Genomic DNA, 25,580 nt, shown 5'->3' on the forward strand with positions numbered 1-25,580 from the left:
GTACAATAATCTGGGCTGTAGGTTATTTTCTTTTATCACTTTAAGTATGTCCTGCCATTCCATCTTGGCCTGAAGAGTTTCTATTGAAAGATCAGCTGTTATATTTATGGGAATCCCCTTGTGTATTATTTGTTGTTTTTCCCTTGCTGCTTTTAATATTTGTTTTTTGTGTTTGATCTTTGTTAATTTGATTAATATGTGTCTTGGGGTGTTTTGCCTTGGGTTTATCCTGTTTGGGACTCTCTGGGTTTCTTGGACTTGGGTGATTATTTCCTTCCCCATTTTAGGGAAGTTTTCAACTATTATCGCCTCAAATATTTTCTCATGGTCTTTCTTATTGTCTTTTTCTTCTGGAACTCCTATGATTCGAATGTTGGGGCGTTTAACACTGTCCTGGAGGTCTCTGAGATTGTCCTCATTTCTTTTAATTCGTTTTTCTTTTTTCCTCTCTGATTCATTTATTTATACTATTCTATCTTCTTCTTGACTAATCCTATCTTCTGCCTCCATTATTCTACTATTTGTTCCCTCCAGAGTGTTTTTGATCTCATTTATTACATTATTCATTATATACTAACTCTTTTTTATTTCTTCTAGGTCCTTGTTACACCTTTCTTGCATCTTCTCAGTCCTTGTCTCCAGGCTATTTATCTGTGATTCCATTTTGGTTTCAAGCTTTTGGATCATTTTCACTATCATTATTTGGAATTCTTTATCAGGTAGATTCCCTAGCTCTTCCTCTTTTGTTTGGTTTGGTGGGCTTTTATCCTGTTCCTTTAGCTACTGGGAATTCCTCTGTCTCTTCATCCTGTTTATATTGCTGTGTTTGGGGTGGCCTTTCTGTATTCTGGCAGTTTGTGGAGTTCTTTTTGTTGTGGAGTTTCCTCACTGTGGGTGGGATTGTACAAGTGGCTTGTCAAGGTTTCCTGGTTAGGGAAGCTTGTGTCCGTGTTCTGGTGGGTGGAGCTGGATTTCTTCTCTCTGGAGTGCAATGAAGTGTCCAGTAATGAGTTATGATATGTCACTGGGTTTGGAGTGACTTTGGGCAGCCTGTATATTGAAGCTCAGGGCTGTGTTCCTGTGTTGCTGGAGAATTTGCATGGTATGTCTTGCTCTGGAACTTGTTGGCCCTTGGGTGATACTTGGTTTCAGTGTAGGTATTGAGGCATTTGATGAGCTCCGGTTGATTAATGTTTCCTGGAGTTAGGAGTTCTCTGGTGTTCTCAGGATTTGGACTTAAGCCTCCTGCTTCTGGTTTTCAGTCTTATTTTTACAGTAGCCTCAAGACTTCTCCATCTCATTTAGAAGACAATGGGCTGATTTTCTGGGTGCCTGATGTCCTCTGCTGGCATTCAGAAGTTGTTTTGTGGAATTTGCTCAGCGTTTAAATGTTCTTTTGATGAATTTGTTGGGGAGAAAGTGGTCTTTCCGTCCTATTCCTCTGCTATCTTCACATGGATTCAAATGAATGTTAACTAAGATATAAGAGTAAGTTCTGACTCTTTGAACCAGCTGAACCTCATATTTGAGAACTCCTAAAATATGAAATTTACCATTGTTTATTTCTAAAAATAAGTATTACAAAGATGCTCTCCCACTCTCAAATAAATTAAGGAAGAATATCAAATAAATCAATTCACATCTCCATTCCATGAATACTTTTATAGAGTACTTCTGAGGTTTTAAAACACGAAAAAATAATAAGACAAATATTCCCAGAATTTTGATGTTTGGAAAGTATTAGTATATCATAAAATATTATGTAGAAATTAAGTTTAGTTCAGAAAAAGACGATCTATAGGAATTCCACATGCAGATGAATAATAGCACTACTGGGCATATACCCTGAAGAAACCATAATTGAAAAAGACACATGTACTCCACTGTTCACTGCAGCACTATTTACAATAGCTAGGACAGGCAAGCAACATAGATGTCCTTAGAGAGATGAATGGAAACAGACACTGGTACACATATACAATGAAATATTACTCAGCTACAAAAAGAAACACATTTGTGTTGGTTCTAATGAGGTAGATGAACTTAGAGCCTATTATGCAGAGTGAAGTAACTCAGAGGAAAAACAAATAATATATATTAACACATATATGTGGAATCTAGAAAATGGGTACTGATGAATCTATTTGCAGGGCAGCAATGGAGATGCAGACATAGAGAACGGACATGTGGACACGATGGGGAAAGGAGAGGGAGGGACAAATTGAGACAGTAGCATTGAAACATATACACTTAAACAGATAGCAAGTAGGAATTTGCTGTATGACACAGGGAGCTCAAACCTGGTGCTCAGTGACAACCTAGAGGGGTGGGATGGGCTGGTAGGTGGAAGGAAATATACCTATGGCTGACCAGTATACCTATGGCTAATTCATGCTGATGCATGGCAGAAACCAACACAATATTGTAAAGCAATGATTCTCCAATTAAAAATAAAGTTTTTAAAATTTGGAAATAATAATTATGGGTGTCAGGAAAAACTTGAGATATGAAAAAGAAACTAAAGGGAGAAACCTGAGTGAAGCTTAAAAAGGAAGAAAGAAGTGACAAGGATATGTCAAAAGCTTCACAGTAGTGAGGGAGAGAGAACTTACTTGTAAAGATAACAACACTGGGTAATTGACAAGTCACTAAAGAACATAGTCTATACAAAATAATTTTGGATATAATGAGAAATATTATGTGGAAAGACTTAAATGTTGATTATGGAACTAACACTGAGGAATTTTGATATGATACTAGATGTTTTGAAGGGTAAATTATTTCACCAAAGTTAACAATGAAAAAAAAAATGCTGAACTTTGGAAGAATTATTAACTCTTCAGTTCAGTTTAGTTGCTTAGCAGGGTCTGATTCTTTGCAACCCCATGGACTGTAGCATGCCAGGCCTCCCTGTCCATCACCAACTCCTGGAGTTTACTCAAACTCATGTCCATTAAGTTGGTGATGCCATACAACCATCTTATCCTCTGTCATCCCCTTCTCCTCCTGCCCTCAATCCTTCTCAACATCAGGATCTTTTCAAATGAGTCAACTCTTTGCATCAGGTGACCAAAGTATTGAGTTTCAGCTTCAACATCAGTCCTTCCAATGAACATCCAGGACTGATCTCCTTTAGCATGGTTGGTTGGATCCTTGCAGTCCAAGGGACTTTCAAGATTTTTCTCCAACACCACAGTTCAAAAGCAGCAATTCCTCAGGACTCAGCTTTATTTATAGTCCAACTCTCACATCCATACATGACTACTTGAAAAACCATAACCTTGAAAAGACAGAAGGCAAAGTAATGTCTCTGCTCTTTAATAGGCTGTCTAGTTTTGTCATAACTTTTCTTCAAAGGAGCAAGCATCTTTTTATTTCATGGCTGCAATCGCCATCTGCAGTGATTTTGGAGCCCAAGAAAATAAAGTTTGCCACTGTTTCCACTGCTTTGCCATCTATTTGCCATGAAGTGATGGGACCGGATGCCAAGATTTTTGTTTTCTGAATGTTGAGCTTTAAGCCAACTTTTTCACTCTCCTCTTTCACAGTCATCAAGAGGCTCATTAGTTCTTCTTCACTTTCTGCCATAAGGGTGGTATCATCTGCATATCTGTGGTTATTGATATTTCTCCCAGCAATCTTGATTCCAGCTTGTGCTTCATCCAGCCCAGAATTTCTCATGATGTACTCTGCATATAAGGTAAATAAGCAGGGTGACAATATACAACCTTGACATACTCCTTTTCCTATTTGGAACCAGTCTGTTGTTCCATGTCCAGTTCTAACTGTTGCTTCTTGACCTGCATACGGATTTCTCAAGAGGCAGGTCACATGGTCTGGTATTCCCATCCTTTGAAGAATTTTCCACAGTTTGTTGTGATTCACACAGTCAAAGGCTTTGGCATAGTCAATAAACATAAATAGATGTTTTTCTGGAACTCTTGCTTTTTTGATGATTCAGCGGATGTTGGCACTTGATCTCTGGTTCCTCTGCCTTTTCTAAAACCAGTTTGAACACCTGGATGTTCATGGTTCCTGTATTGCTGAAGCCTGGCTTGGAAATATTCGAGCATTACTTTGCTAGCATGTTAAATGAGTTCAATTGTGTGGTAGTTTGAACAATCTTTGCCATTGCCTTTCTTAGGGATTGGAATGAAAACTGACCTTTTCCAGTTCCATGGCCACTGCTGAGTTTTCCAAATTTGTTGGCATATGAGTGCAGCACTTTCACAGAATCATCTTTTAGGATTTGAAATAGCTCACCTGGAATTCCATCACCTCCACTAGCTTTGTTCATAGCGATGCTTCCTAATGACTTCACATTCCAGGATGTCTGGTTCTAGGTGAGTGATCACACCATCCTGATTATCTGGGTCATGAAGATCTTTTTTCCACAGTTCTTTGTGTATTTTTGTCACCTCTTTTTTAATATATTCTGCTTCTGTTGGGTCCATATAATTTCTGTCCTTTCTTGAGCCCATCTTTGCATGAAATATTCCCTTGGTATCTCTAATTTTCTTGAAGAGATCTCTAGTCTTTCCCATTCTATTGTTTTCCTCTATTTCTTTGCAATGATCACTGAGGAAGGCTTTCTTATCTCTCCTTGCTATTCTTTGGAACTCTGCATTCAGATGCTTATACTTTACTTTTTTCCTTTGCTTTTAGCTTCTCTTCTTTTGACAGCTATTTGTAAGGCCTCCCCAGATAGCCATTTTGCTTTTTTGCACTTCTTTTTCTTGGGGATGGTCTTGATTCCTGTCTCCTGTACAATGTCACGAATGTCCATCCATAGTTTATCAGGTACTCTGTCTATCAGATCTAGTCCCTTAAATCTATTTCTCACCTCCATTGTATAATCGTTAGGGATTTGATTTAGGTCATACCTGAAAGGTCTAGTATTAACTCTTAGCTACCTTCAAATACGATACATTTACTCATATTAAAATTACTTTCTAATCCCAAGGAGGAACACACCAAGACACATAATAATCAAACTGACAAAAATAAAGACAGAGATAAAATATTAAAAGCAACAAGGGGAAAATGACAAATAACATACAAGGGAACTCCCATCAGGCTATCAGCAGATTTCTCAACAGAAACTCTACAAGCCAGAAGGGAATGGCATGATATATTTAAATTGACAAAAGGGAGGAACCTAGGACCAAGAATACTCTCCCCAGATGACACTCCTTCAGATTTGATGGAGCAATCAAAATCTTTCCAGACAAACAAATGTTAAGAGAATTCAGCACCATCAAACCAGCTTTACTACAAATGCTAAATGAAATTCTCTAGGCAGGAAAAAAGAGAAAGACCTAACTACAGAAAATAAACCCAAAACAACTGAGAGAATAGTAATAGTATCATACATATCAATGATTAGCTTAAATGTAAATGGATTAAATACACCAAGGAAAAGACATAGACTGGCTGAGCAGATTAAATGTGCATATATACACTTCCATTTACCACATCACTCTGCTTGACTCACCCAAACTAAATGCAATTATTTTATATTGTTCCCATATATTTTATCTTATTCCAATCATGTTTCCATTATGGCTTCCTCTGGCTATTGATTGTGAAAACTGATAAACCTTTCATTATTGTGATTATGTAACTATTACTCACTTAATACCATTGTATCATGATTGGTCAACAGAAAAAGAATTCTACATCTCTAAAACTACCACTTAATAGAAAAACTTGTTATCACTTTTTAAAATCCCTAGATGCATATCAGAATTATCTTGAAATTTTTTTTGAAAAATAAAAATGCCCAGGTATTGCTTTTGTTTCACCAGAACTCAAGATATGATTCTAATGAGTAGCCATGTTTAAAAACAACTGGACTATATGAGCATCTTTTACTTTTATCTAGTCTGTTTCACTCTTTCAGTTTCATATTCAGTGCTCCCATTTCATCCAGTTTATTTTTTTGATGTTCTTTCTCAAGCCTTTATCAAGCATAGTAGAAAATCTCTTGTACATATATAAATATGTGTAATACATATATTTTAGAAAACTTATGAATTTTTGCCTAAAAAACTTATGACATTCTGATTCTATTTGTTTGACTTCATATAAGTAGAATGCTAGATTTCTAATTAAAAAAAATAGATACCCAACAAGCAACAAAGGCTTACTGTTTAGCACAGGGATAGTCAATATTTTGTAAAAACCCAGAATGGAAAATAATTTCAAAAACAATATGTGTTTACGTATAACTGAATCACAAAAAGAAATTTAGTAATGTTTATCTTTTTGCCAGTTTTTCTTAGTGTCCTATGGACATCTAATAACATTTGAGATACAAAATTTTAAATACATTTTTGTAGGATATATAATTAACAGAAATCTATTATATTTAAATTATTATGACATCAATTCAAGATGCTTCTATTTTTTTTCACTTGATATCTTCAAATAAATGTTAATATGTCTCACTATGATTATATATTTTTTATTTTCCCTTATATTGCTTCTGATTTTTGCTTTATGTATTTTTGTTTTCTTGTTGCTAAGCATGTGATGTTTCATGATGTCTATCTTCTTTGTCAATTGTAACTTTTATCATTAAAAATATTCATCTTTGTTTCATTTATTAAAAGCTATTCTCTTTTTCTGAGAATGACCCATTGCAAACTGAGATTTGTAATACTTAATCCTGTGTACTGAAGCTTTGGTAAGAGAAAAACTATTAATAGATTTAGAAGGCTCATTACTTGTCAATGTAGTTGAAATTGGGTGGAAAAGATGACCCATTTGCAGTGAGAGAAGCAAACTTGTAAATAATCTAGAGTAAAGCACCAATGAACAGGAAAAAATAATATTTTTAACATTCTCTTCTTCAGCTGCAGAAATTTAGAATGAGTTCATATTTACAGTAAGTGCTCTAGTTATATTGACAAAAGCAAAGTATTAGACAAAAAGATCAATTTGACATAAGAAAAATTGCTGAAAGCACAGATTTCCTACACCTTGCATTTCTACAGTTCACTAAGTTTAAACACTGAACAAATCTCAGATTTTAATATAAACGTTATTTCTGCACAGTCTTTCAAGTTATATCATGCATTATATTTAAAATGCTTTCAATTTGGCTATAATTGGCTTACTTAGACACAGCTGGGCATGTAAAGCTCTAAGTTTTTTTCTCAATCAGTTGATGAAAGCTTTGTTACCATTTCTTGTATTATATAGCTGGTTTGCAATATGTCTTAAGCCTACATGTACAGGACATAATTAAAACATGAATAAGAGAAAATCTGCTATAATAAAATGAATATAGCCAGTTGCTTATGTTTCTTAAAATTTAATACTTAGCATTAGGAATATTTAGAATTAGGGATGTTCATCTTTTGGCAAAATATGATTGGTCTGTAAAATTTTAATATATTGTACAACATAACTCTCCTTAGACACCAAGTAATTTTTAAATGAGAATTTCTTTTACAAGAGGGATGCTAAACATGCTGTCAGTGATTTGATGTGATTTTTAAAAAAACAAGGAATTTTTATTCTTCCTTTTCCATATTTTTAGGAAAGTTTCCCATTTTCCTAAAAAAAATATACACTTTTTAAACTTTATTTCAATTAACAAGTTCTTGGTAAAAATAAGAGTGGCTGTTACCTTTCCAATGCTTACTATTAGCTGATCCAGTTAAATATTAATAAGAACTTTGCTGTTCCTGAAATATATATTCCTGAAATATATATCAAAAGAGCAAACAGTTATATAAAATGGTTAGTAAAATTTGAGAACCAAAATAATACATTCCAAAATACAGTAGCACTGTGAAAATACTTGTTTTATATGAAATTAAATTCAAACTTTACTATGTATTTGTCCCTAGTTATCAACTCTAAGGGGCTTCCCTCATAGCTCAGTTGGTAAAGAATCCACCTGCAATCAGGAGACCCTGGTTCCATTCCTGAGTCAGGAAGATTCACTGGAGAAGGGACAGGCTACCCACTCCACCATTCTTGGGCTTCCCTTGTGGCTCAACTGGTAAAGAATCTGCCTGCAATGCTGGAGACCTGGGTTTGATCCCTAGATTGGGACGATGCCCTGGAGAAGGGAAAAGCTACCCATTCCAGTATTCTGGCCTGGAGAATTTCATGGACTGTATGCTGCTGCTAAGTCGCTTCAGTCGTGTCTACCTCTGTGCAACCCCATAGATGGCAGCCCACCAGGCTCCCCTGTCCCTGGGATTCTCCAGGCTGTATAGTTCACTTTAATTATTTATAGTGTATATTCATTGCTTTTTTTCCACTGTTAAAATTGTTTTGTTACTTCATTAATATTTAGGTGAAAGACTATTAATTTTACTTGCAAAGAGTTTTGCAAAAAATAAAATTACTTTTTTTCCAGTTAAGAAAATGAATAAATGTTATTTATAGTCATACAGATACTTAGAAAATAAAAGTATCCCAGAATGGGTCTGTGCTTATGCTCTGATTTCTGAGTTTACTTATTCATATGTTAAAGTCAATATCAATTATGCTGATACAAGTTTTAGCACTCCTTTCTGTGTTTTACGTACTTCAACACTCACCCTGACTACACTGACATTTTCTCCATCACAAGGAACTATGCATTACTGAACTAAACCTTTTCCTGATGAAGCTTTAATTTTTTTTTTATTTGGATATTTTATCCTCAGTTGTAGACAAAAAGAACAATCTTAAAAAGTTTCTTGAGAATAAGGTGAAGCATTTTTAAATTTATTTTATTAAAACTATAATTTGGGAAATGTGTGCTAATGTCCCATTTCTATCATCTGGATCACTGATGTTTCAAATTTTCTAAATGAGTAACTCTCACTCTTAAACTAATTACCATAATTTTTCTCTTTGGCAGATCACTTTCTTAAATTTCACCAATTCTTATGTGCTCTGCATGCAGATTTAAATGTGAATGTGGGACAAATGTTCACCAACCTTTGACAAATGTTCAGCTTTGTATTACAGCTTGCATTTTGATGGTCAAGTCTGTATCCAAGGTAAACTACCATGGATCTCTTTGACCTTGGCTCTTCTGAGTGACAGAAGACTAAGACCTTAGATGTGAAAGTGGAGAATCTGTCAAAAGTGATGCCTATTTTGTTTTGGATTCATATTGTGATAGTAAACCATGGAGTGAAAAATGTTCCCACACTTGTGGTCATAATTCATCAGATTCCTATTGTTTCACAGTTTTATATGACAGAAATTATGATTTGCTAGCTGCTTCTCTAAAATATAATTTGTTTATATTCATTTTATTATAAAATAGTCATAAAACTATAAGGATAAGAAAACTTCAGTATCATTCTTATCATGAAGATTTCCTTTTGTTGAAAATCTGTATCAAAAATTTAAATACAAACATGTAATGGAAATTACTTGATTTTATAGTGAACTGGTTTAAAGGTTTATGATACATTCATATGATATAATAAAGTGGGTATTTACAGCATGAGAAATAGAATTAATTTTATATGTAAAATACTATCATTAAATGACAATATTGACATAGGAAATAAAGTATTTACATGAACATTAATATATTTTTAAAAAGGGAATACAAGAAATTTAATAGGCTCACATTTGAGGAAAGGATGTTGGAGGAAGGAGACTTTTTAATTTCATTCTAAGCATCTCTATTTTGCTATGAATTTTAAGAGACATGTAAATATCACTTATTAAGAAAACTGAAAGATTATACCTAAACATTAGGATAAGATAAATTTTCAGTTTTACTTTTTAAATATTCTAAATTTAAATATCAATACATGCCCTACAATATATAGTAAATTAGAAATTAAAAAACCTCATACCTCTTTTCATTTTGTCATTGAAGAACTAAAATTTTAAATGTAACATTGCCGCTAGCAATGTTATTTTAGTTTACTAAAGATTTTGTTTGAATGATAATGCCTGTTTCTGAAAAAAATATAATTGAATCATTTACTATAATATCTGTTGCAGATGTAGCAAACAAAACAATAAGATAATGCCTTAGTGAACTGTAGGTTATTTGCCCTTTTCATAGTTTTCTCTATATATACATGAAATGGAAGGAGATCTTTTACATAAAAATTGTACTAGAAAATGATTAAAGCTATTGTCATATAAAGTTTTTAATGTCAGGTGGCACCAGCGGCCACTATAGGAGATGGAAGAGATGTGGGTTCAATCCCTGGGTGGGGAGGATCCCCTGGAGGAAGGTATGGTAACCTACTCCAGTATTCTTGCCTGGAGAATCATATGGACAGAGGATCCTGGTGGGCTATGTTCCAAAGAGTTGGACATGATTGAAGTGACTTAGCACACGTATAAATTAGGGTATTGATTTTACTGCTGCTGCTACTGCTGCTAAGTCGCTTCAGTCGTGTCTGACTCTGTGCGACCCCACCAGGCTCTCCCATTCCTGGGATTCTCCAGGCAAGAGTACTGGAGTGGGGTGCCATTTCCTTCTCCAATGCATGAAAGTGAAAAGTGAAAGTGAAGTCGCTCAGTCATGTCCAACTCTTAGCGACCCCATGGACTGCAGCCTACCAGGCTCTTCCATCCATGGGATTTTCCAGGCAAGAGTACTGGAGTGGCGTGCCATTGCCTTCTCCGTGATTTTTACTAGTGACAGTTTTAAATATAATGCTGAAAGCAAAACTTGTCAAAACTTAAAATAAATGTTTTAGTTGTAGAATTGTAGGTACTGTGACATAATATGGCCAAAATCCTACACTCAAATAGATGCTTTTTTTTTTTTTTTAAATAAAAGCTTATGTTAAATGTACAAGTTGATGGAACATTTTGGTGTGCAAGGTAATGTATTTATAAACTGTCTGGTCTAATATTAATTTATTTACTAATTCAGGATAAATTGAGAGAATAAAACACAATTTTCTTGAATTCAATAATTTAAAAATGACAACACAATGACAATAATGTCATCTAACACTAAGTACTTCAATATGCCAACTTCTAACTGTGGAAAATTCTGAAGGAGATGGGAATACCAGACCACCTGACCTGCCTCTTGAGAAACCTGTATGCAGGTCAGGAAGCAACAATTAGCACTGGACATGGAACAACAGACTGGTTCCAAATAGGAAAAGGAGTATGACAAGGCTGTATATTGTCACTGTGCTTATTTAACTTATATGCAGACTACATCATGAGAAACGCTGGGCTGGAGGAAGCACAAGCTGGAATCAAGATTGCTGGGAGAAGTATCAATAACCACAGATATGCAGATGACACCACCCTTATGGCAGAAAGTGAAGAAGAACTAAAGAGCCTCTTGGTGAAAGTGGAAGAGGAGAGTGAAAAAACTGACTTAAAGCTCAACTTTCGGAAAACTAAGATCATGGCATCTGGTCCCATCACTTCATGGCAAATAGATGGGGAAAAAATGGAAACAGTGAGAGACTTTATTTGGGGGGGGCTCCAAAATCACTACAGATGATGACTGCAGCCATGAAATCAAAAGACGCTTACTCCTTGGAAGGAAAGCTATGACCAACCTAGATAGCATATTGAAAAGCAGAGACATTACTTTGCCAACAAAGGTCCGTCTAGTCAAGGCTATGGTTTTTCCAGAGATCATGTATGGATGTGAGAGTTGGATTGTGAAGAAGGCTGAGCACCAAAGAATTGATGCTTTTGAACTGTGGTGTTGGAGAAGACTCTTGAGAGTCCCTTGGACTGCAAGGAGATCCAACCAGTCCATTCTAAGGGAGATCAGTCCTGGATGTTCATTGGAAGGACTGATGTTGAAGCTGAAGCTCCAATACTTTGGTAACTTGATGCGAAGAGCTGACTCATTTGAAAAGGCCCTGATGATGGGAAGGATTGAGGGAAGGAGGAGAAGAGGGCAAAAGAGGATGAGATAGTTGGATGGCATCACAGACTCGATGGACATGGGTTTGGTGAACTCCGACAGTTGGTGATGGATAAGGAGGCCTGGCATGCTAAGGTTCATGGGGTCAAAGACTCAGACACGACTGAGCGATTAAACTGAAGTGTTGTGTGTGGATTAATCCATTTAACTGTCACAATCACAAGGTGATTCTAGGAGTTAGATACCTTTTTATATCTTTCCACCTCTTGAGATTAGTTTCCTTGTATTTTTATTTTTTACAGCAGATAAAGAAAATAAGTCCCAAGTAGTTAAATTAATTTCCATGGTAACACAAGTTGCAATCATAATACAACAAGTATAGTTAAAAAAATACATGTCCTTTACTAAACTGTGCTGAAATACAAAAAATATAAATCACGTTGCATTTTCCAAATCGAATCTAAAGAAGTCTAACTTAAGTGTATTTTTCTTCTAAATTTCAATTTTCTACTGTCCTTAGTTCAGTTCCGTTCAGTTGCTCGGTCGTGTCTGACTCTTTACGACCCCATGAATCGCAGCATGCCAGGCCTCCCTGTCGATCACCAACTCCCGGAGTTCACTCAAACTCATGTCCATCGAGTCGGTGATGCCATCCCGCCATTTCATCCTCTGTCATCCCCTTCTCCTCCTGCTCACAATCCCTCCCAGCATCAGAGTCTTTTCCAATGAGTCAACTCTTCACATGAGGTGGCCAAAGTATTGGAGTTTCAGCTTTAGCATCAGTCCTTCCAATGAACACCCAGGACTAATCTCCTTTAGGATGAACTGGTTGGATCTCCTTGCAGTCCAAGGGACTCTCAAGACTCTTCTCCAACACCACAGTTCAAGAGCATCAATGCTTTGGCACTCAGCTATCTTCACAGTCCAACTCTCACATCCATACATGACCACCAGAAAAACCATAGCCTTGACTAGATGAACCTTTGTTGGCAACATAATGTCTCTGCTTTTTAATATGCTGTCTAGGTTGGTCATAACTTTCCTTCCAAGGAGCAAGTGTCTTTTAATTTGATGGCTTCAGTCACCATCTGCAGTGATTTTGGAGCCCCCCCAAATAAAGTCTGACACTGTTTCCACTGTTTCCCCATCTATTTCCCATGGGATCAGATGCCATGATCTTAGTTTTCTGAATGTTGAGCTTTAAGCCAAGTTTTTCACTCTCCTCTTTTACTTTTATCAAGAGTATAAGTAACCATTAAAAAAACAGGAATGTTATTTTATATATAGCAATATATAAAGGACTTTCTTTAGTTTCTACAGTTACGATTGGAAAGCTAGAGAAGAAATTTTAATTTTTATAATCTTATTATAAAACTAACAAATTTATCTTAAAATGGTCAAATTCACTGTAGATGAAAAAGAATGTAACCAAGTTATTTGACTAAATTACAAATTGTACCTATAACTCTTGGCTTGTTAAGGACTGAAAAATAATTATCCAAGTAACCTTACTATCAACATTAATGAGATTATGCTTGCATTAAATACTAAATGTTGACTTTATGCTGCAGAGGCAAGATGCTGAAAAAGTAATACCAAATACATTTTTTAAAGCGGGGAAAAACTATTACATTCAATAAAGAAACAAGGGAAAAATACATACAGTTAGATTTTAAAAGGAGTTTCTTTGGAGAAACTCTGAAAAAGGAAATGCTAAAGAGAACTACTCTATCAGAGACTAAGAACAGATAATTTTCATGAGAAGGAGAAAGTCTACAAATATATTCATAAGTTTTTATTTACAAAGAATAAAAATTTGTCAGTTTTGCTATTCCAAAATCAATAAAAATTCTTTTCAGATAATTTCATATGTCACAGAGAGTGACAGATGTAAATTTAGTATAGTGTTTAAAATTGTGATGCTAGCCAAGTCTGATTATTCATTTTATCAAGCTTTGGTCATAAATACATTGCATCAAAAATATGTAAATTTTATATATTTATATATATATATGTGTGTGTTTACTAGATAAAGATGAGTAGTTGACACAATAAAATTATTATCAAGTCTGATTAATGAAAGCTAGACATTATGAGATTTTTTTCATATTTGATAAAGTTTATGCACCATATGGGCCTCCCTGGTAGGTCAGCTAATAAAGAATCTGCCTGCAATGCAGGAGACCCCAGTTCAAGTACTGGTCAGGAAGATCCCCTGGAGAAGTGTTAGGCTACCCACTCCAGTATTCTTGGGCTTCCCTGGTGGCCCAGTCTGTAAAGTAACTACCTGCAATACAGGAGACTCTGGTTTGATCCCTGGGTGGGGAGGCTCCCCTGGAGAACGGAATTGCAACCCCCTCTAGTATTCTTAATGGAGAATCCCCATGGACAGAGAAGCCTGCCTGGCAGGCTACAGTCTGTGGTGTTGCAAAGAGTCAGACACTAGTGAGTGACTAAGCACAGCACACCTACCATATACCTAAATACCTAATATATTAATGTATATAATTTTTCCAAAGGACATTTTAAATTATTTAAAACACAATTATTTTTGTTTCAAATTTGACTTTAGCATTTTATTTCATAAATGCAATGATATTTATACCAAATAAACTTTCACAGACATAGATATTCCTTTGTCTGTGCCAAGGCTCTTCTGTGCATGTTTTGGTTTCACTCATAATTATTTTAACAGGATTGCAGTTGTATATATATGTTGAATTTTAGTCAATGAAGAGTGTTACAGTTTCATCTTTAGCTGGGGAAAGTGCCTAGAAAAATTACTAAATCTAAAATATTAAGTATTAAAAGTATACATGTGTTATCTAGTGATAAAAAGATATTTACCAAAAGAAGGGTTTAAGAGTTAACCTTTGTGATATAGGTGTATATAGAAGGGAAGCAAAAGCAATGGTAAAAGTTAATGTCTCTATACTTTTGGCACAATAAAAGTTAACTTGAAGTAACATGAGGAAACACATCTATATCAATTATAAGATGTATGTTACATCTTTGTTGATTTGTGAGTCAAACATTATGATTATAATAAATGTTGATAAACAAAGCCATAACGTGTGAAGAGCTCATCTTCTATTACCTCAACTTCCCTTCATGAGTATTCTAAATAGTTTCATTTTGTCACAAGTTTGTATTTTTTCCTTTTCTTATGGCCAAGATAGTTAACAATGCTGTGTTTTATATTTGAAATTTGCTAAGAAAGTAGATCTTAAATATTTTTTAGTAAACAAATTTTGCAACATGTAGGTCTATCTTATTATCAAGCTGTATACATTAGCTTACACAAATTTTATGTCAATTATACCTCAGTAAAGCTTGAAGCTCAACATTCAGAAAACGAAGATCATGGCATCCGGTCCCATCATTTCATGGGAAATAGATGGGGAAACAGTGGCTGACTTTATTTTTTGGGCTCCAAAATCACTGCAGATGGTGACTGTGGCCATGAAATTAAAAGACGCTTACTCCTTGGAAGAAAAGTTATGACCAACCTAGATAGCATATTCAAAAGCAGAGATATTACTTTGCCAACAAAGGTCCGTCTAGTCAAGGCTATGGTTTTTCCCAGTGGTCATGTATGGATGTGAGAGTTGGACTGTGAAGAAGGCTTAGCACCGAAGAATTGATGCTTTTGAACCGTGGTGTTGGAGAAGACTCTTGAGAGTCCCTTGGACTGCAAGGAGATCCAACCAGTCCATTCTGAAGGAGATCAGCCCTGGGATTTCTTTGGAAGGAATGATGCTAAAGCTGAAACTCCAGTACTTTGGCCACCTCATGCGAAGAGTTGACTCATTGGAAAATAATCTGATGCTGGGAGGGATTGGGGGCAGGAGGAGAAGGGGACAACAGAGGATGAGATGGCTGGATGGCATCACCGACTCAATGGACATGAGTTTGAGTGAACTCCAGCAGATGGTGATGGATAGGGAGGCCTGGCCTGCTGCAATTCATGGGGTCACAAAGAGTCGGACATGACTGAGTGACTGGACTGAACTGAAAGCTGAAAAAGAAAAATAAAGATCAGTAGACTGGGAAAAAATGCCAGCATTTTTTCTTATATGTACACTGATGCTGATCAGATCATGGGAGACTTGATTTTGTTAGCCAAAATAAAGAAATTTGATGAATTACACAGTTGACCTTTGAACAACACATTTAAGTCATATGGATCCACTTATAAGCAGATTTTCCCCCCACTATTGAATACTATATTACTGCACAATCTTTGGTTGCTTGAATTTAGGATGCAGAACTTCAATTAAAGAGGAACTGTATATTGAAAGGGCCAACAATAAATTATACACAAATTTTTAACTTCATGGTGGTTCAGGGCCCCTAACTCCCATGTTGTTCAAGGGTTAACTGTATTTTTAATAGAAGTCAGTCAAGATAGCAGACAATCATTATGTAATATAGATAATCTGTCCCATATGTGAGGTCTACTCTTCCAGGAAGGAAAATATGTGCAATGTACCTATAGATCCTGCAGAACCAGTCTGATGTTCTGTTTCTCCCAGTTTTCTTTCTGACAACTTTCCCTTTTGTTTCAGTGATTATGATCAATTTAGGATGATTTAGAAGTTCCCCTTCTTATAAGATAATGCTGCATCTCTTTTTTCAGCTAACACTCAGAAAGCAAAAATTTCAAACTTGTTTTTTTTTATATGGGAGTTTAGGGCTTCCCTAATGGCTCACTGGTGAAGAATTCACCTGCCAGTGCTGGAAACATGGGTTCAATCCCTGGTCCAGGAGGATCCCACATGCCACAGAGCAGCTAAGCCCATGAACCACAACAACTGAGACTGTGCTATAAAGCCCAGAACCTCAACTACTGAGCCCACTGCACTCTGGAGCCCAGTGTCTGCAACAGAAGAAGCTACTGCTACAAGAAACCCTCCCCACTGGAACAAACAGTAGCCCCCACTCTCTACAACTACAGAAAAGCACACACAGCGACCAAGACCCGATACAGCCAAAATAAACATAAATAAATAAAATGTAAAAACATGGGAGTTTCCTTACTGAGCCTTATAGAATCATCAATAAGTTATTGTCACTTATTTTTCTCAGTTAGCTATCACTCTGGATTCAGTTTTCATCATTTACACACAAATCTCACTATTTTTCAATTTAAAGATACAATATTTTTTAATAAAATTCTCATGCCTGGCTTTATTTCGGTAGTTTTATTCTTTGTGATTTTTATCATGCCTATGCACCCTCTCCATTTGTGTGAATACTTCTTAATGACATTTTAAGTAATTTCCAACAAAATTCAGGATATTATTGTTAGCTCAGTCCTCTCTGGTTCAGTGAAAAATATACTTACTAATTTTGGGGGGAAAGAAAACACAAATAATTATACCACAGCTTGATGTAGCACCTGTTCTTAATTAACTCCAATAGAAGTGATATATTCATTTCCTCCCTCCTCTCATATTTAATCTTTCCTTTAATTTAAAAACTAAACAATATCGTGGGATCACATGACTATGTATGGGCTACTTTTTCAATTTTCTCATCTTAAGTTATTAATATTTTAGTCTGATGAAGTCTGTTGTGTCCAACATTTTTAACAACAAAATTTGTCAGGTCTAGAGAAACCTATGAATAATAACTTTCATGTCAATGACACACAATCACGAATATTTTGAATGAGAAACAGTTTACATGATTTTTTTTTTTTTCTGGGACTGTAATGGTGGGCTTCCCAGGTAGCTCAGCTGATAAAGTACCCATCTGCAATGCAGGAGATCCTGGTTCAATTCTTGGGTTGGGAAGCTCCCTTGGAGAAGGGATAGGCTATCCACTCCAGGATTCTTGGGCTTCCCTGATGGCTCAGATGGTAAAGAATCTGCCTGCAATGCTGGAGACCTGGGTTTGATACCAGGGTTGGGAAGATTGCGTGGAGGAACGCATGGCAACCCACTCCAGTATTTTAGCCTGGAGAATCTCCATGGACAGAGGAGCCTGGTGGGCTACAGTCCATGGGGTCGCAAAGAGTCTGACATGACTGAGTAACTAAACACACACACATACACACACAAACCAGTGACAAAGACTGAAAGCATTTCTATCTTGAATTGTATTATTTGAGACCATTTGAACTGTGACATAAAAGGGAAATATCACTTCAGGAATTTAAAATAACACAAAATATCTGGAGATATATCTGAAGGCATATTTGACATTTCTCATATGCATCCTATTTAAAGGCAGTCAGAATAAAGTGGAGACAGTGTGTGTATTAAGACAAATAGTGAGTATCAGATGTGTATAAAATTCCACTAGAAATGTCAAGAAACATAAGTATGGAGGAGGAAGAAAGATAAAATTCAAACTTAAGTGTAGTTTTTCAATTAAATTATTAAAATTGTCTATTTAAGCCATCAGTATCAACTTTGCATTGAAAATCACATGCAACATGTGCCATACCCTTCATATTATCTAATTACAAATAACTGCAATGAATATATATTTAGATTAAATCTGAAAGTGAAAGTGAAGTCACTCAGTCGTGTCCAACTCTTTGCGACCCCATGGACAGCAGGCTCCTCCGTCCATGGGATTTTCTAGGCAAGAGTACTGGAGTGGGTTGCCATTTCCTTCTCCAGGGAATTTTCCCAACCCAGGGATCGAACCCAGGTCTCCCATATTGTAGACAGATGCTTTACCATCTGCGCCACCAGGGAAGTCCCAGATTAAATCTAATTAGATAAATTACATAAAATGTTAGATAAAATTTAATTACAACTATAATAAATATATATTTGAATATTGTCTTAAGATTAAAGCAAATTTTATGAATCATTTTCCTAGTCTTTCATAGAGTTCATCCAACTATACATGTCAGGTATTCTGAAAAGTCACCTCTGGACCACTCAATTTTTGCTATAAAGTACATATAATTAATTGGGAAATTATCTTTATTAATTCATTTAAAAACAAATCTCAAATGAAGAGGCATTGCTTAAAGCACAGTTGAATAAGACAGATAAAGCCTTTTACTTTTTCTAAATCCTGACCATAAATCTTGCCTTTGAATTACCAAATTTGCCACCCATGGACTCTGGAATATTGTGATTAATAAAGACAGGAAAATTATTTCTAGTCCAGGAGCTGAGAACAAGATATAGAAAATAGTATATTTGAGTGAAGGAGGTAGAAAAAAATGATGTCCTGGATCCTTCTTTAAAACAAATTAGTAAAAGGCGACCACATTTTACTAAAAATCAATCAAGTTACACACTCTTCTCCTTTGGGGAGGATATGTTAAGAAGACAATCAGTGGAAATTTCTTGCTGTTTAAGCTTTGAACATGGGGTGGAAATCAGTGGTCCTTCCAACTCTGAAAAACATTCTTTTAGTATTTCTGTCCAAATAGCCTATCTGTATAAAAATTTGTTGATTTTAGAAGAGGAAAGCATTTATTCAGAGTTCACATTTCAAGTCTTCTGGTGCTATTCTAGCAATCTCCACTGTTTTTTTAAGCACAATCACTTTTAATAAGGTAAGATGGGAAACTTAAACATCCAAAGAAAAGGCTTTTTACTAAGATTTTGAGTGTTTTTTTTTAATTTTATTTTATTTTTAAACTTTACATAATTGTATTAGTTTTGCCAAATAAATTTCTATAAAATTTGCCTTTTCTTATATGTATGCGTGTAAGAGGCTCATTTCAATATATACTTATTTCCCAGAAATCCTTAAATTCTCTGTTTTAAATACTAATATGTTACAGGTGAAATAGGAAGGGAAGTACAAAGTATGATCATGGTCCTCTAATACTTTCATATTATTTCCTATCTCTCAGATTATATTCATCTCTCAAATATAATCAAAATGCTGAATAAGGCGATAAATCAGAGTTCTGAGCTTTGGTCCTCTGGATCCCATGGTCATTTATATATGTATTTTAATAAAATTTAACAGTTTAAAAAGTTTATGAAGCAAGCCTAGAAGTTGCCAAGCTATTCTAACAACAAATAAGCTGAATAAACCAAAAACCAACAACTGTCCTTAGATTCTTAAGAGATGTGAGGTGACAGGGCAAACAACTGCCCACAAAATTGGAGAGACAGGCAAATACAATCACAACTTACCATAAAAGAAACAGCTCATCAGCAGGACACCAGAACAACAACTGACAAATAGCTCGATGATCAGAGTGGACTGCTCTAAAAGTTAAAATATTCAGCAGTACCAAATTACTGGGCATTCTCCACACTGACTTTTACCTCATGTAGCTCTAACCAGGTTCCCACAGTGGATATGCAAAAAATCCTCTCATGTGTCCAGTATACAGAGGAGAAAGAAAATCATTTTAAATACTCCAAGGCATTCTGTTCTTAATAAATCAGCCTTCAGGAGAAACTAACAAACCTGTGCCTAACCCACTGAGGTATTATCAGATCCTAACTATTTCAGAAGAAGGGAGATATCCAACTACAGGCAGGCAACCTTCCACATAGAAAACAGAAATATTCAATGTCAGCCTCCTCTAGCATCTTATCCTACTGAAGAAAAGAACGAACTCTTAAGCATATGTGAAGTGTATAGTCCATAGCAGAAATTCACTAAAAGCCTGAAACCTAATCACAAGAAAATAGAGTATTTTCCATTCTTACAGCTCAATATTACATTACTAAACCACATTACAGAAGTTACTTTTACATGGTACATCATGTACAGCTTTCAAGAAATAATTACGAACCATACCAAAAGGCAACACTGCAATTTGAGGAGACCAAGCATTAGAATCTGACATGGTGTGGACATTGCTATTATCAGACCAGGAATTTAGGACAACTATAATAACTAAGGGCTCTAAGAGATGATAATCATAAGAAAGAACCAAAATGAAATGCTAGATATTCAAAAATGACAAATATCTGCAACAAAAATGGCAAATGCCTTTGTGGGTCTTTTTATCAGACTGGACACAGCAGAGGTAAGTATTCTGACCTTGAGCATATCTCAACAGAAACCTTCAAAAGTGAAAAAGACAAAAGAGATTGAAAAAGACTAGCGTATTGGAGAAGAATGGGACATTACAAACGGTGTAACATTCAAATAAAAGGAATCTTATGAAAAGAGAGAAAGAAAAAAAGACAGAAATATTTGAGGGGATACCTTGGTGGTCCAGTGGTTAGGACTCTGCTCTTTCACTGCAAGAGGCATGGGTTCTATCCCTGGTCAGGGAACTAAGATCTCACATGTTTTGGTGTGCTCCCTCCCCACCCACCCAAAAAAAGTAAATGGAAAGCAGAGTAGAAATGGTCTTAACACTAATCAAAAGAAAGTGAGAGTAGCTATATTAATTTGAGATATAGCCAACTTCTAGGAAAGAAAATTTATCAGAAAATAATGGTGCACACATTTATTTTTTATATGCAGCAAACAAGTGCATCAAAATATGTGAGGCAAAAACTTGATATTTTTTGATGCACGATACTGGATGCTTGGGGCTGGTGCACTGGGGTGACCCAGAGGGATGGTATGGGGAGGGAGGAGGGAGGAGGGTTCAGGATGGGGAACACATGTATACCTGTGGCAGATTCATTTTGATATTTGGCAAAACTAATACAATTATGTAAAGTTTAAAAATAAAATTAAAAAAAAAGAACCTCAAAGACAAAGAGATGAATCTATTATTACAGTGGAAACTTAACACCACCTATTAAAAATGGACAGATTCTTCAGGCAGAGTATCAGTAAGGACATAGTTTAACTGAATAACACCGTCATAATGGATGTGTATGGGCTACTTCATCCAACAGTATAATAGACACTCTTAAGTTCACGTGGATCATTAACCAAGACAGCATGTTATGAACCACAAAACACATCTTAGCACCTTTAAAAGAAATCATAAAATGTCTGCTCTTAGACAACCATGAAATTAAAACTAGATCAATAACAAAAAGATGTACTGAAAAATCTCAAATACTTGAAGATTACACAGTATATTTCTAAGTAACATATGGGTCAAAGAAGAAATATTTAGAGAAATTTAAAAAATTTAGCTAAGTAAAAATGAAAGTACAACTTATAAAAATTTAAAGAATATAATGGAAGCAGAGTTTACATGGACGTTTATGACACTGAATGTATATATGAGATAAGATCTAAAAATCAATCACCTAAGTTTCATCTTAGAACTAGAAAAAGATCAAATTAAATCCAAAATAAGAAATAATTTATAAGAATTAGAGCAGAAATCAATGAAATTAAAAACAGAAGGTGAATAGAGAAATATCAATGAAGCAAGGGTGAGTTCTTAAGAATGTTTAATAAAATTAATAACAGTATTAGGTGATATCAGAAACAAAAAAAGAGATAGACATAACAGGTCCAACAGGATTAAATTTGAATTACAGGGTAAAAAGGAATACTATGAACAATTCTATACTCACATATTTGACAACCTAGTTTAAATGGATCAATTCCTTGAAAAATACAATCTTATAAAACTCACAGAAAAAGAAATAGGCAGGCTCAATAGGACTCTTTTGAATAAATTGGGTCAGTAACTAATAACCTTCCCAAACAGAAAGCACCAAGCCCAGATTGGCTCACTGGTGAATTTTACCAACCATTTAAAAATGAATTATCAGTTTTCTATAAAGTTTTTCTGAGGATAGAAGCAGAGGGAATACTTCATATCTCATCTGATGAAGCCAGCACTAATCTTATACTTAAAAAAAAAAAAAAAACCAAAAACAAAGATAAAAACAAGATCAGTAAGTACAGGACAATACCTCTTATAAATACAGATGCAAAAAAACTCAAAAAAATGTTAGTAAATCAAATCTAAAACAATTAAAATTATACACCACAACCAAGCAGGACTTATACCAAGTTTCCAAGGCTAGTTCAACATTCAAAAGAAAAAGAAATCACTATAATCCATTACATAAATATGCTAAAGAAGGAAAAGCACATGATGATATGTACAGATATAGAAGCATTTGAAAAAACCCAATGCTCATGCAAAATACAACTTCTCAAACTAGGAACAGAGGAGACATTTCTAAACTTGAATATCTACAATATCTATTAAAAAATCCTTCAGTTTACATCATAGTTAATGGTGATAAGCTCAAAATTTCCTATTAACTTTGAGAACTAAGCAAGGAAATTCTCTCTCATGGCTTTCCAACGTCATGCTGGAGTCTAGCTAATCCAGTAATAAGAAATGAAAGATATAGACATTGCGATGGAAGAAAGAAAATGATTTTAATTTAGAAAACATGTTTATTTACATAGAATACAAGAATCAACAGAGAAACTACAAAACTAGTAAGCAATGCTAGCAAGACTGCAGGATATAAGTTTAATACAGATAATTCATTCACTTCATACTATCAGTGATCAAGGGGAATTTCAAATTAAAAATGCAGTGCCACTTAAATTGGCACTCCAATTGGCATTAAATAGAATGCGTATGGGTAAATCAAACAAATATGCAAAAGACCTATATGAGAAGAACTACAAAGTCTGTTGAAATGAAGAGTTAAATAAATAAATAGAGACATATTATATGTTCATGAATAGGAAGACATTATCAATATGTCAGTTCCTCTCCTCTTTATCTATGGATTCACTTCCAACCAAATTCCCAGAAAGTTATTTCACGGATAACAGAAAACTGATCCTAACATACATATGGAGAGGTAAAAAGTGTTAATAAGCAACAAATTCTGAAAGAGGATAATAAAATTGGAGGACTGATACTACTCAATTTCAAAAGTTACTATAAAACTGCTGTGATCAAGGAAGTTTGCTATTGATGAAAGAATAAAGAAATTATTGGAACAGAATAAAGAGCAGAAATAGATTCACCTCAAGTATTGTGAATTCATTTAAGATTTTCTTCCAGTTTTATTGAGATATAATTGACATATCACTGTGTAAGTTTAAGATGTCTAGCATAATGGTAGTCAACTAATCTGTGACAAAGAAACAAAAGAAATAAAATGGAGCAAATGCAGTTTTTTCAACAAACGGTGCTAGAAAAACTGAGCAACCACAAAGAAAGGAATGATTCCAGACATAGGCTATAACTCTTTATACCATTCACAAGGGTTAACAATACTGAATTGTAGACCAATCCACATAAAACAATGAGAGTTCCAGAAAAACATCTATTTCTGCTGTATTGATTACGCCAAAGCCTTTGACTGTGTAGATCACAACAAACTGCGGAAAATTCTGAAAGAGATGGGAATACCAGACCACCTGACCTGCCTCCTGAGAAGTCTGTATGCAGGTCAAGAAACAACAGTTAGAATTGGACATGGGACAATAGACGGGTTCCAAACTGGGAAAGGACTACCTCGAGGCTGTATATTGTCATCCTGCTTATTTAAATGATATGCAAAGTACATCATGCGAAATGCCAGCCTGGATGAAGCTCAAGCTGGAATCAAAATTGCTGGGAGAAATATTGATAACCTCAGATAGTCAGATGACACCACACTTATAGCAGAAAGTGAAGAGGAACTAAAGAGCCTGTTGGTGAAAGTGAAAGAGGAGAGTGAAAAAGCTGGCTTAAAACTCAACATTCAAAAAACTAAGATCATGGCATCTGGTCCTATTACTCTATGGCAAATGGAGAAACACTGGAAACAGTGACAGACTTTATTTTCTTGGGCTCCAAAATACTGCAGATGGTGACTGAAGCCATGAAATTAAAAGACACTTGCTCCTTGGAAGAAAAGCTATGACCAACCCAGAAAGCATAAAGCAGAGACATTGCTTTGCCAACAAAGGTCCGTCTAGTCAAGGCTATGGTTTTTCCAGTAGTCATGTATGGATGTGAGAGCTGGACTATAACCTGAGTGATGAAGAATTGATGCTTTTGAACTGTGGTGTTGGAGAAGACTCTTGAGAGTCCCTTGGAATGCAAGGAGATCCAACCAGTCCATCCTAAAGGAAATCAGTCCTGAATATTCATTGGAAGGACTGATGCTGAAGCTGAATCTCCAATACTTTGGCCACCTGATGCAAAGAACTGACTGATTGGAAAAGACCCTGATGCTAGGAAAGATTGAAGGCAATAGGAAAAGGGGACAATGGAGGATGAGACAGTTGGATGCCATCACAGACTCGATGGACATGAGTTTGAGCAAGCTCTGGGAGTTGGTGTTGGACAGGGAAGCCTGGTGTCCTGCAGTCCATGGGGTCACAAAGAGTCGGACATGACTTAGCAACTGAACTGAACTGAGACCAATCCATGAAAGAATTCAAAGTTTGATTTCGCTAAAATAAAAATGTCTGCTGTACAAAACACACTGTCAAAAGAATCTAAGGATAAGCCACAGACTTATGGAAAATATCTGTGAAATACATATCTGATAAATACTTATTATCCAAAGAATACCAAAATAACTTATAAAGCTCAATGATAAGAAAACAAACAATCCAATTAAAGCATGGGCCAAATGGCTAAACAGACTCTTCACTAAAGATATACAGATGACAAACAAGCATATGAAAATATCTCCACAGAATATGTTATCAGGGAAAGGCAAACTAAAACAGTGAGATACTACTATGCATCTATGACAATGGCCAAAACTAGAATACTAATGCCACCAAATGTTGACAGGGATACGGAGCATTGAGAACTCTCACTCACTGCTCATGGGCAAGCAGAATGGTACAGTCACTTTGGAAGAGAGTTGGGCAACTTTTTAAAAAATAAAAAATTCTCTTGAGATTCTACAAT

General features: G+C 35.4%; 2 long non-coding RNA genes across 2 annotated transcripts in view; one reads left to right on the plus strand and one right to left on the minus strand.

The window, feature by feature from the left end:
- The window catches only part of LOC129650012 (uncharacterized), a 135,021-nt gene extending 118,064 nt beyond the window's left edge, over positions 1-16,957 (plus strand). The window contains exon 5 of the long non-coding RNA XR_008713528.1: positions 16,525-16,957. This is a non-coding gene — a long non-coding RNA (uncharacterized LOC129650012). The remainder of the gene's footprint in view (positions 1-16,524) is intronic.
- LOC129650011 (uncharacterized) overlaps positions 1-25,580 on the minus strand; it is a 130,755-nt gene that overhangs the window by 58,950 nt on the left and 46,225 nt on the right. The gene's annotated exons all lie outside the window — the stretch shown is intronic.

This window comes from Bubalus kerabau, chromosome 4 (assembly GCF_029407905.1).
Source record: "Bubalus kerabau isolate K-KA32 ecotype Philippines breed swamp buffalo chromosome 4, PCC_UOA_SB_1v2, whole genome shotgun sequence".
Classification (NCBI taxonomy): domain Eukaryota; kingdom Metazoa; phylum Chordata; class Mammalia; order Artiodactyla; family Bovidae; genus Bubalus; species Bubalus kerabau.